Genomic DNA, 10,699 nt, shown 5'->3' on the forward strand with positions numbered 1-10,699 from the left:
GCTAAACTGAGCCCTTCCTGTAGAGTCCACAGCGAGGAAAAGAGCTGGGCCCCACCACTGGCCTGTCAGTCCATGTATGGTGGAGGCGTGTGTTGCTGTGATGCTGAGAGCGTCACTAAAAGGGAACGGGTTTCAGCAGGCCTTCCAGACAGCATTGTTCTGCAAGACCTTCATTTGCTGACCGGGCACGGCTCAAAATGGGAAGAAATGGCTGCAAACATCTATTGATCATGGGAGCTTGGGATGTAGGAAATAGAATCCTAGGAATATTGAAAGTCATTAAAAATGAAATGGAATGCATAAAGATTGATAGTCTAAGGGCGGATGAGATTAAATAGAGTGGTATTGGCCATTTTGAATCAGACAATCACATGGTTTTCTATGCCCGGGATGACACAACCTAGAGAGATGGCTTTGCATTCCTTGTCAGAAAAGGCATCTCAACACCTGTCCTGAAGCACAATGCTGTCTACACTAGGATCATGTCTAAGCCCATACAAGAGAATCCAACCAACACAATATTTTTCAAATTTATGAATGCACTAAACCACTAAAGCCAGTAATGCAGAAGAATTCTACCAACATCTTTGGTCTGAAATTGATTAGACATGTGATCAGGCTGCATTGGTAATGATTGGTTATTGGATTGCAAAAAACATTGGCTATTGGAAAGCAATAGTTGGAAAAGATGACCTTGGTGATTGCAATGAAGCTGGAGATTGCATGACAGAATTTTGCAAGACCAACTACTTCTGCATCACAAATACCTTCATTATTATTATTAAATCCTTTTACTGAGGCCTCTTACATCTCTTATCACAATCCATGTATTCATCCATTGTGTCAAGCACATTTGTACATATGTTGCCACCATCATTTTCAAAGTATTCTCTTTCTACTAGAGCCCTTGGTATCAGCTCCTCATTTTCCCCCTCCCTCCCCCACCTTCCCTCCCTCATGAGCCCTTGATAAGTTATAGATTATTACTTCCATATCTTACATCGTCCTCTGTCACCCTTCACCCACTATTCTGATATTCATCCCCTTGGGAGGGGGTTATATGTTGGTCCTTATTATCTGTTTCCCCTCCATCCCCCAACTTTGCCATTATCCTCCTGATATCTCTACTCTCCTTGTTGGCCCTGAGGGGTTGATCTATCCTGGATTCCCTGTGTTGTGGGCTCTTATCTGTAGCAGTGTGCATAAGGTAGACTTGAGGTCATGAGAGTCGGCGGGGGGGTGGGGGGTGGGGAGCATTAAAGAACAAGAGAAAGTTGTATGTTTCATTGGTGCTATACTGCACCCTGACTGGCTCATCTCTTCCTTGTAACCCTTCTGTAAGGGGATGTCTAATTGTTTACAAAAGGGCTTTGGGGCTACACTCCACGCCACCACCACCACCCTACCCCCCCATTCACATTGGTATGATTTTCTTCTGGGTTTTGGATGCCTGATACCTGGTCCCATTGATACCTCATGATCACACAGGCTGGTGGGTTTCTTCTATGTGGAATTTGTTGCTTCTCAGCTAGATGGCCGCTTGTTTATCTTCAAGTCTTTAAGACCCCAGATGCTGTATCTTCACAAATACTTTCTTTAAAAAACATGAAAAGCTGCTATACATGTGGACTTCTCCAGAAGAAAGACAGAAATCAAATGGACAATATGTGTGGGAAGAGACAATGGAGAAGCTCAATGTAAGCAGCTAGAACCAGGCCAGAGGAGCATCAATTGCTCACCTGTAAATTCAGGTGGAAGTTGAAGAAAATTTAAACAAGTGCATAAGAGCCAAAATATGACTTTGGGTCTATCCCTCCTGAATTTCAAAGCATCCAGAACATCTCAAGATTTGATGCACTGAGCACTAATGACAAGAAGACCTGACGAGCGATGGGAGGACATCAAGAACATCATTCATGAAGAAAGCAAAAGATCATTTAGAAGACAGGAAAGAAAGAAAAGATCAAAGTACATGTCAGAAGAGACCCTGAAACTTGTCTTAATCATAGAAAAGCTAAGGCTAATGAAAGAAATGATCAAGGAAAGGCACTGAATAGAGACAAAATAACCCATCTAGCTGAGAAGCAACAAAGCCCACTTCGAAGCACACCAGCCTGTGTGATCATGAGGTGTCGATGGGAGCAGGTATCAGGCATCAAAGACCCAGAGCAAAAAATCCTATCAACGTGAATGAGGGGGAGGGCAAAGTGGAGACCCAAAGTAGACAATTGGACATCCCCTTACAGAAGAGTCACAAGGAAGAGATGAGCCAGTCAAGGTGTAGTATAGCACTGATGAAACATATAGCTTTCCTCTAGTTCTTTAGTGCTTCCCCACCCCATCTATCAAGAACCCAGTTCTATCTTAAAAATCCAGCTCGACCAGAGCATGTACATGGGTACAGATAAGAGCTCGAAACACAGAGAATCCAGGACAGATAAACAACCCTCAGGAACAATAATGAGAGTAGCAATGCCAGGAGGTAAGGGTAAGGGGTGGGTCAGGAACCTGTCACAATGATTTACATTTAACCCACTCCCAGGGGGACGGGCAAAAGAAAAGTGGGTGAAGGAAGAGAGTGGTCAGTGCAAGACATTAAAATTTTTTAAATAAATTATCAAGGGTTCACGAGGGAGAGAAAGGGGAGAGGGGAAAATGAGCTAATACCAAGGGCTCAAGTAGAAATAAGTGTTTTGAAAATGATGGAAACATGTACAAATGTGCTTGCCACAATGGATGGGTCGATGGATTGTGATAAGAGCTATATGAGCCCCCAAAAAATTATTTTTAAAAGAGAGAGACAAAGTAAAATATTATAATGAAATATGCAAGGCCCTACAGTTAGAAAACAAAAAGGAAGAACACCTCAGCATATCTTAAACTGAAAGAACTCTAGAAAAAAATTCAAGCCTGGGGAGATGCAATATTAAATGATGAAGAAGCATCGAAAGAAGATGGAAAGGGGGTGGGAAGGAATGGGGAGCTGATAGCATTGATGACTGTATAACCCCACTTGATGGACTAGAACAACTAAATTGTATGTGAATGGATACATTGGATTGTGTAAAATATGGGGGGGGGAACTATTACAGAAAAAAAAGAATAGGGATTCCTGGGGGGTAATGGTGGGGAGAGAGTGGGCAAAGGGGAGCTGATATCCAGGAGCTCAAGAAGAAAGAAACTATTTTAGCTCCTCCCCCCAGAGGAATTTATTTCAAAGGACGCCATTGAATCTGCACCTCTGAGAGAGGGACATACCTGATCTGAGCAAACGGGAGCAGATGAAGGGGGTTGGAGGAGAGAATGGAGAATATCCTGGCCCACCAGGCTGTGAGGATGATGTTCCTGATTAGAGCAGCCAGTCCACAGAGAGGACCACATGGCTGGCCCCACTATGAGACATGAAGCCCCTCACTGATCCATGGCCCTGCAGGGGACAGAACCGGAGATACAGTGTGGGAATTGCGCCTGACCTGATCCCACCACACCGAGGCAAAGCACTGGGGGAGTGCAGCGGAACAGCAAGGGAATGGAGCGGCAAGGTCCCTAGGGAATGATGAAAGTGGACTTTGGGGCCAGGGCGTGGTGCCCAAACAGACTGGACTGGAAAACACTCCTAAAGGCTAACAAACGATCCTTGAAATACAAGCTTTTCTTTTTTGATATGTTTGCTTTGTTCTTTGTCAGTTGTTTGTTGTTTTGTTGTATACTGTTGCTTTGTTTTCCTCTGTCTTGTTTTTGTGCATGTTATTATCTCCACAGGTCTGTCTAAATAAGATAGGCTGGATGAACTATCTGGAGGAAAACAATGGGACCGACAATTCTGGGGGGACATGGGATAGGGGGAGGTGGGGGGTAAGGAAGTGGTGTTAACAAACCCAGGGACAAGGGAACAACAAGGGATCCAAATTGGTGGTGAGGTGGGAGTGGCAGGCCTGGTAGGGAATGATCAAGGGTAAGGTAACGAAGAGATACAGCTGAAACCCAGGTGGGGACGGAGCATGATAGTGGGACAGGAGGAAAGTCAACGGAAATAGAGGAAAGAGCTAGAAGGCAAAAGGCATTTATAGAGGTCTAGGCAAAGACATGTACATGCAAATATATATAGGAGGATGAGGAAATAGATCTATGTGCCTATATTTATAGGTTTTGTAGTAAGGTTGGGGAAGGACATTGGGCCTCTACTCAAGCATTCCCTCAATGCATGAATACTTTCTTCTATTAAATTGGCACTCTATGATGCTCACCCTCCCGCCACAACCACTGAAGCCAAAGCGGGTGAACAAGCAAATGTGGTGAAGAAAGCTGATGGTGCCCGGCAATCAAAAGAGATAGTGTCTGGGGTCTTAAAGGTTTGAAGATAATCAAGCGGCCATCTAGTTCAGAAGCAACAAAGCCCACATGGAAGAAGCACACCAGCCTGTGCAATCACGAGGTGTCAAAGGGATCGGATATCAAATCTCTGTCATTTCATGTCCCTCTTCATTTGCAGAAACAAAAAGTCACATGGAGCGAGGTCAGGTGAGTAAGGTGCATGGGACAAGAGAGGCATGCTGTTTTTTTGCCAAAAACTGGTACACTGAGATGGCTGCACGAGCAGGTACATTGTCATGGTGGCACAACCAGTCCCCCTGTCTGCCACAAGTCAGGCCTTTTTTTCTTGCACACTGCTATGCAATCTTTTCGGAATCTCTAAAGAGAAAGCTTGAGTAACAATCTGACTTCAGGGAACTAACTCCAAATGCAGTCCGAGCTGACATCTTCATCCATTTGGGAAGTGAAGGACGTCCAGAATGAGTTTTGTCATCAATCGACATTTCACCTTTTTTGAAATGAGTAAACCATTCATACACTTGAGTTTTCCTTATAGCGCTGTCCTTGTAAGCTGTGTTCAAGATCACAACAGTTTCTGCAGCACTTTTCCCATGCAGGAAACAGAATTTCACAGCACACTGTTCTTTTAAATTGGCCATCAGAAAAAACAAGGTTCAAGCGTAACTACTTATACGAAAAAAAAAAAAATTCACTGTGACCAAAGAGAAGCTTCCCAGGTGATGCCACTGGGTGCACTAACTCAGAGAAAGTTGCTCAATACTCGCCTAGGGGGTAAAATTCATACTACTACAAAATCTCCACCTAGTGTAGCTCTTTTCCAGGGGTTTTGGGGTACTCGCTCGTACTGTTTGATGTGACTGAACTATGGGATATTATGATATCTGTAAGAGCTCCCAATAAAATAATTGTTTTTCATAGAAGATGGAAATAATATGCAGTCACTGTACCAAAAAGAACGAGTCAATATTCAACCATTTCAAGAGGTAGCATTTGGCCCTTTTTCACACATAATGTCTTTTTTAGTGATTGGTCTTTCCTGATGGCGTGTCCAACTGCTTAAGTAGCCCCTATATTATCAGAATCCCCTTAAACCAAATCTCCTGGCAACTGCAAAGTCAAGGGAGTAAAGTGAGTGACTCAGGGATTAGGCAGACCTGTAACTCCTTTAGAGAAAAGGAGGGTCTGCCCCTCTTACCCAATACCACTTTCTGCCTGAGGCCTATGTAGTATGTGGTCTTCCTGCTTCAGTGACACCTTAGTTCGATAAGGGACATGTCACCTTTATACCAACTTAATAGCTGAATATTATTCTCTACCCAAATTCTCTACCCAAATACCAACTTAATAACTTGTCCATTTACTGTTTCAAAGCTGTGATATAGTGGTTTTAAAAAAAGAAAACGTAGCATGTCAGCAACCACCAATAGTACTGAAAGAAGAAGCCAAAACTGCACCAAAAACAAGGTGCCAGAGATTGATGGAATTCCGACAGAAATGCTCCAACAAGCTGATGAAGCACTGGAAGCACTCACTGGTCAATGCCAAGAAATTTAGAAAACAGCTATTTGTCCAACTGATTAGAAGAGATCCATATTTGCACTCATTCCAAAGAAAGGTGACCCAACAGAATGCTCAAACGATAGAATGATATCACTGATGTCACAGGCAAGTAAAATTTTGCTGAAGACCGTCCAACAAGAGTTTTAGCAGTTCTTTGACGGGGAGCTGTTAGAGGTTCAGACTGGATTCAGAAGAGGACAGAGAACAAGGAACATTACTGCTGATGTCAGAGGATCTTGACTGAAAGCAAAGAATACCAGAAATATGCTCACTTGTGTTTCATTGACTGCCAAAATAGATCTAACTGTGTGGACCATAGCAAACGATGGATAGCATAGAAGAATGGGAGTTCCAGAACACTGCATTGCGCTCATGCAGAACTGTCCATGGATCGAGAGGCAGTTGTGCAAACAGAACAAAGGAATACTACATGGTTTAAAAACAGGAAAGGTGTGCATCAGGGTAGACTAGAGAAACAAATTCATGGACACTGATATGTGTATAAAGAAGAGCTTTATGTACAAGAACAATTGAATATTGAGAAAACATCCCAGCCCTGTCCAGATCAAGTCCATAAATCCGATACCAATCTATAAATTCCTCTTCAGACTCACACAACATATGCAAGGACATCAAGTACAGGAAGACCACAGGCCAGTGGGTGGATCCAGGATCAATGCCCAGGGAAGCAGCAGTCAAGAGATCAAATGATGCATTGCATTGGGGAAATCTGCTGCACAAAAGCCCTTACCATGTTGAAAATCAAGGATATCACTTTGAAGATTAAGTTTAAAGTGTACCTGATATGGTTTATTTTCTTTTTAAAGATCATTTTATTGGGGGCTCTTATAGCTCTTATAACAATCCATAGATCAATTGTATCAAGCATATTTGTACATATGTTGCCATCATTATTTTCTAAATATTTACTTTCTATTTGACCATGGTATTTTCAATCTCCTCATGTACATGTGAAAGTTGGGCAATAAATAAGGGAAACCAAAGAAAAATGGACGCACTTGAACTCTGGTGTTGGTGAGGAATTTTGAAAGTATCATGGACTGCCAAAAGAACAAACAGATCTGTCCTGGAAGAAGTACAGCCAGAGTGCTCCTTGGAGGCAAAGATGGTGAGACTTTGTCTCAAACACTTTGGACTTGCTATCAGGAGAGAGCAGCCCCTGGGGAAGGCTAGCATGCTTGGTAAAGTGGAGGGGCCGCGAAAAGAGGAAGGCCCTGAATGAGATGGATTGACCCAGTGGCTGTAACAATTCGCTCAAACATAAGACCAAATTGGTGCAGGCCCAGTTGGTGTTTGGGTCTGTTGTGCACAAGGTCACTATGACTATGACCCACTAGAAGTTGGAGGCACCTAACAGCAGAGCTGGCACCCTAGATTCTCACTTCTACCTCCTGCCTGTGTGAGGATACAGTTCTGTTTGTGACAGTTCCTCATTTGCAACGTCTCTGTTATCCTCCAGGGGCTCGGGTGGTGTATGTGTTGGGCGGCTAACCTCCAGATCCACAGGTCGAAACCACCAGCTCCTCTGCAGAAGAAAGATGGGGCTTTCTACTCCTGTAAAGAGTTAGTCTCAGAAAGTCACAGGGGCACGGTGAACTGACACGGACTCCTGGGCAGTGGGTTGAGTGGCGTTAACTATGTATGGAAGCAGACTGCCATATATCTCGCCCACAAAATTGCTGGTGGATTGAAATCAAGCCCTTTAAGCCCTACATCACCAGGACTGCTCGTAAGGATGACAAGTTTGGGAATCCTGTGCGGGCAGTTCTACCCTTCCCTGCAGGATGGCTACGTGCTGGAATTGACCATGGTGATGGGTACGGTTTGTTATTAGCATCAGTCACTCCAGTCAAGGGGTTGATTCATTTCATGGCAGATGGAGCCCCAAATGGCCAGGCGGCAGTCTCCACTTCCAGTTGAACGGAGCCATCATGGTCGTGCTTGTGCGAGCATCCCTCCTTGGGGAAGAAGCTGCCAAACCAGCAGTTACAAGATGCCAGAAAAGCAGACCACACTGTGAGTGATTCACCCTCATGAAGGAAACAGAGAAGATACGGGTGCTATAGCAAAGTGTCGTCAAGAAATTAGACGGCGTCCAGCCATGAGAATGGTGTTGGGGGGGGGGGCTCTTAAAGGCTTGTTTTCAAACAAGCAACCATCTAAGTGAGATGTTAACTAAGTCCACATGAAGGAATCACATCAACATCTGTGACCCAAGGATTGTAAAGTATACAATCTAAATCCAAAGGAGGGAATAGTATCAGAGCTTAAATTGTGTGGTTCCAGTGTACAGAAGGCTACGGATGACAGCGGAAGCCCAAAATATATTTTCAGGATCTACGCAGGAGGTACGCCTCCAGTGATTTCCCTCTGACCGTGACTGAGAGAGGGAATAACCTGGTGATCAGACAGAGGGTTGAGAAGACTGTAGGACATTACCATGACAAATCTGACCTGAACGGTTAAAATCTTGTCCCTGATCTCCCTTCTGATATACTTTGTGTTTGATCTACTTTTTGATGTTTTCTGTGGTTCTGTGTGTTTGTTTCATTTGGGGGGTTGTCTCTGTTGTATTTTATCATTTTGGGCAGCCTTCTTAACTCTGTTACCTATTTTTCTATGTTTTTTGGTATGTGAAACCCAGGAAAGGTGACTCTATAGGAACAATAACTAGAATAAGGGTTCCTGGGGTGGGGGGTGGGGGGGCGGGTATGGCTGGGGAGGTGGGGGAGGGTGGTGAGGGGAACTGATATCAAGGAGTTCAAGGAGGAAGAAAATATTTTGAATTGGATTGTGGTAGCAAGCAAACAACACTGCTTGATGTGGCTAAACTATGGAATGATACGATGTCTGGATTCACACCTAATAAAATGGTTTGGGTGGGTGGGAACAGTAAGTAGGCTATTGAGATGACTGAGAGAGGAGCCACGGGTTGTCAGCACCATGAAGAAGTTGAGCGCACAGAATGGTCTCTGACTGAACGTGGCCAGGCAGAGAGAGCCCTATTCGTTCAAGCTACCACCTCCGACTGGCACCATGACTGAGTCTTCAATGATCAAATCCACATTCACATTAGGGGGCCTTGGCAGCAAGGTGAACTAGGTACACGTTGGGCTCCTAACCACAGGTCAGCAGTTTGAGACCACCAGCTACTCTGGGAAAACAATGAGGTTTTCTGCTCCCATAAAGATTTACAGTCCAGAAACCCACAGGGGCAATGAGTTCTACCCTGTCCTAGAGGGTCGCTGTGAGTCGGCATGGACTTGATGGCAGTGAGTTTGTCTGTTGTTGCCATTGTTCACAGACCTGCTGCTTCTGGATGATGGCATATGCCTAAGAATGAAGGTCGCCTGCCCCGTTGCTTTACTTGCTCTGTAGGTGAATTAGTTCCTGGATCAGACATGAGGCTAAGAAGGGTGGTGGGGTGAGGGGAGGTAGGGAGGTGGGCTGTGGAAGCATTATGGGCACAGAAGGCAAATCCTGTTCAGAATCTCTGACCTTGCCAGCTTCCCCTGGTGCCAGAAGAGAACCAAGCGGCAGGTTGGGTCCCCAGGGAATGGTGTCACTTCCAGGGCTCGATGTTTGTCTGCTATGGGCAGACGGGGCACTCGGTGGTCTCATCCAGATCAGCTTGGTTGGGGGGAGTCCATGCTCTTGAGTCTATGCAGAGGCCCCGTCCCTGCCACTAGGGCCATGTCATTCATAGACCCCTTGAGCAAGCTCAGGACAGGGACTCACTTCACTGGCATTCACAGAATGTAGCATCTACATCTTTTATTATTATTTATTTCCCTTCAAACATCCCATGTTGTTTGGGTGGAATTTGCCAAGCAAATTAGTTTCCCAACCCTTTCGGCACCATGGCTGTAGCCATGAGAATGCTCGGGCTCCCCTCCAGCACCCTCCGCTGTGGCAAGAAGAAAGTCTGGTAGGACCCCCAACAAGACCAGTGCATTGGCCTAGGCCAACTCCTGCCAGCAAATCCGGAAACTGATCACAGATGGCCTTATCCCCCCGCAAGCCTGTGACCATCCATTCTCGGCCCAATACCAGAAAAACACGAGAGCCCCCAGAAGGGCAGGCATCGGGGCATAGAAGAGTGCAAGGATATGGCTGATGCTCGAATGCTAAAGGAGGTGACCTGGCTGAGGAGGATGAGCATTCTGCACTGGCTGCTCAGGAGATCCTGGGAGTCAAAGAAGATGGTATCACAGCCTGTACCTCAAGGGGAAGGGGAACGTGTTCCAGGACAAGTAGATTCTCATAGAACACATCTACAAGCTGGAGGCAGACAAGGGGCGCAAGAAGCTCCCGGCTGAGCAGGCGGAGGCTGGCAGATTCAAGACCAAGGAAGCACGCAAGCGCCATGAGGAGCGACTCCAGGCCAGGAAAGAAGAGATCATCAAGACTCTGTCCAGGGAGGAAGAGACCACGAAATAACGCCCCCGCAGTGGCCTTGTTAGCTCTATTGAGCAGTCACTCAAGGAAAGCAATCCTTGTGGTAGTTACACAATTCCACATCAACTTGATAAATAAGAATGGAGGGATGGAGGCTAGTCTGTCAACCAAGTCCCTCCCTGTGGGCGTGGCCTTCTCATGAGGACTCTGGGAACTCTGTTGATTCTGCCATCAGAAAAGGTGAGTCGTTCTCTCTCTCTCTCTCTCTCTCTCTCTCTCTCTCTCTCTCTCTCTCTCTCTCTCTCTCTCTCTCTCTCTCTCTCTCTGCTGGACCTTCCTGTTGACAAGCCACCTCCAGCCACACTGATGGCAGCCAGAGCCCTGG

The 10,699-nt window shown here is 45.5% G+C and overlaps 1 pseudogene; it reads left to right on the forward strand.

The window, feature by feature from the left end:
- The first annotated feature begins 9,776 nt into the window (after positions 1-9,776).
- On the forward strand, positions 9,777-10,356 carry LOC142450607 (large ribosomal subunit protein eL19-like; annotated as a pseudogene).
- Positions 10,357-10,699: the final 343 nt, after the last annotated feature.

Source organism: Tenrec ecaudatus, chromosome 6 (assembly GCF_050624435.1).
Source record: "Tenrec ecaudatus isolate mTenEca1 chromosome 6, mTenEca1.hap1, whole genome shotgun sequence".
Taxonomy (NCBI): domain Eukaryota; kingdom Metazoa; phylum Chordata; class Mammalia; order Afrosoricida; family Tenrecidae; genus Tenrec; species Tenrec ecaudatus.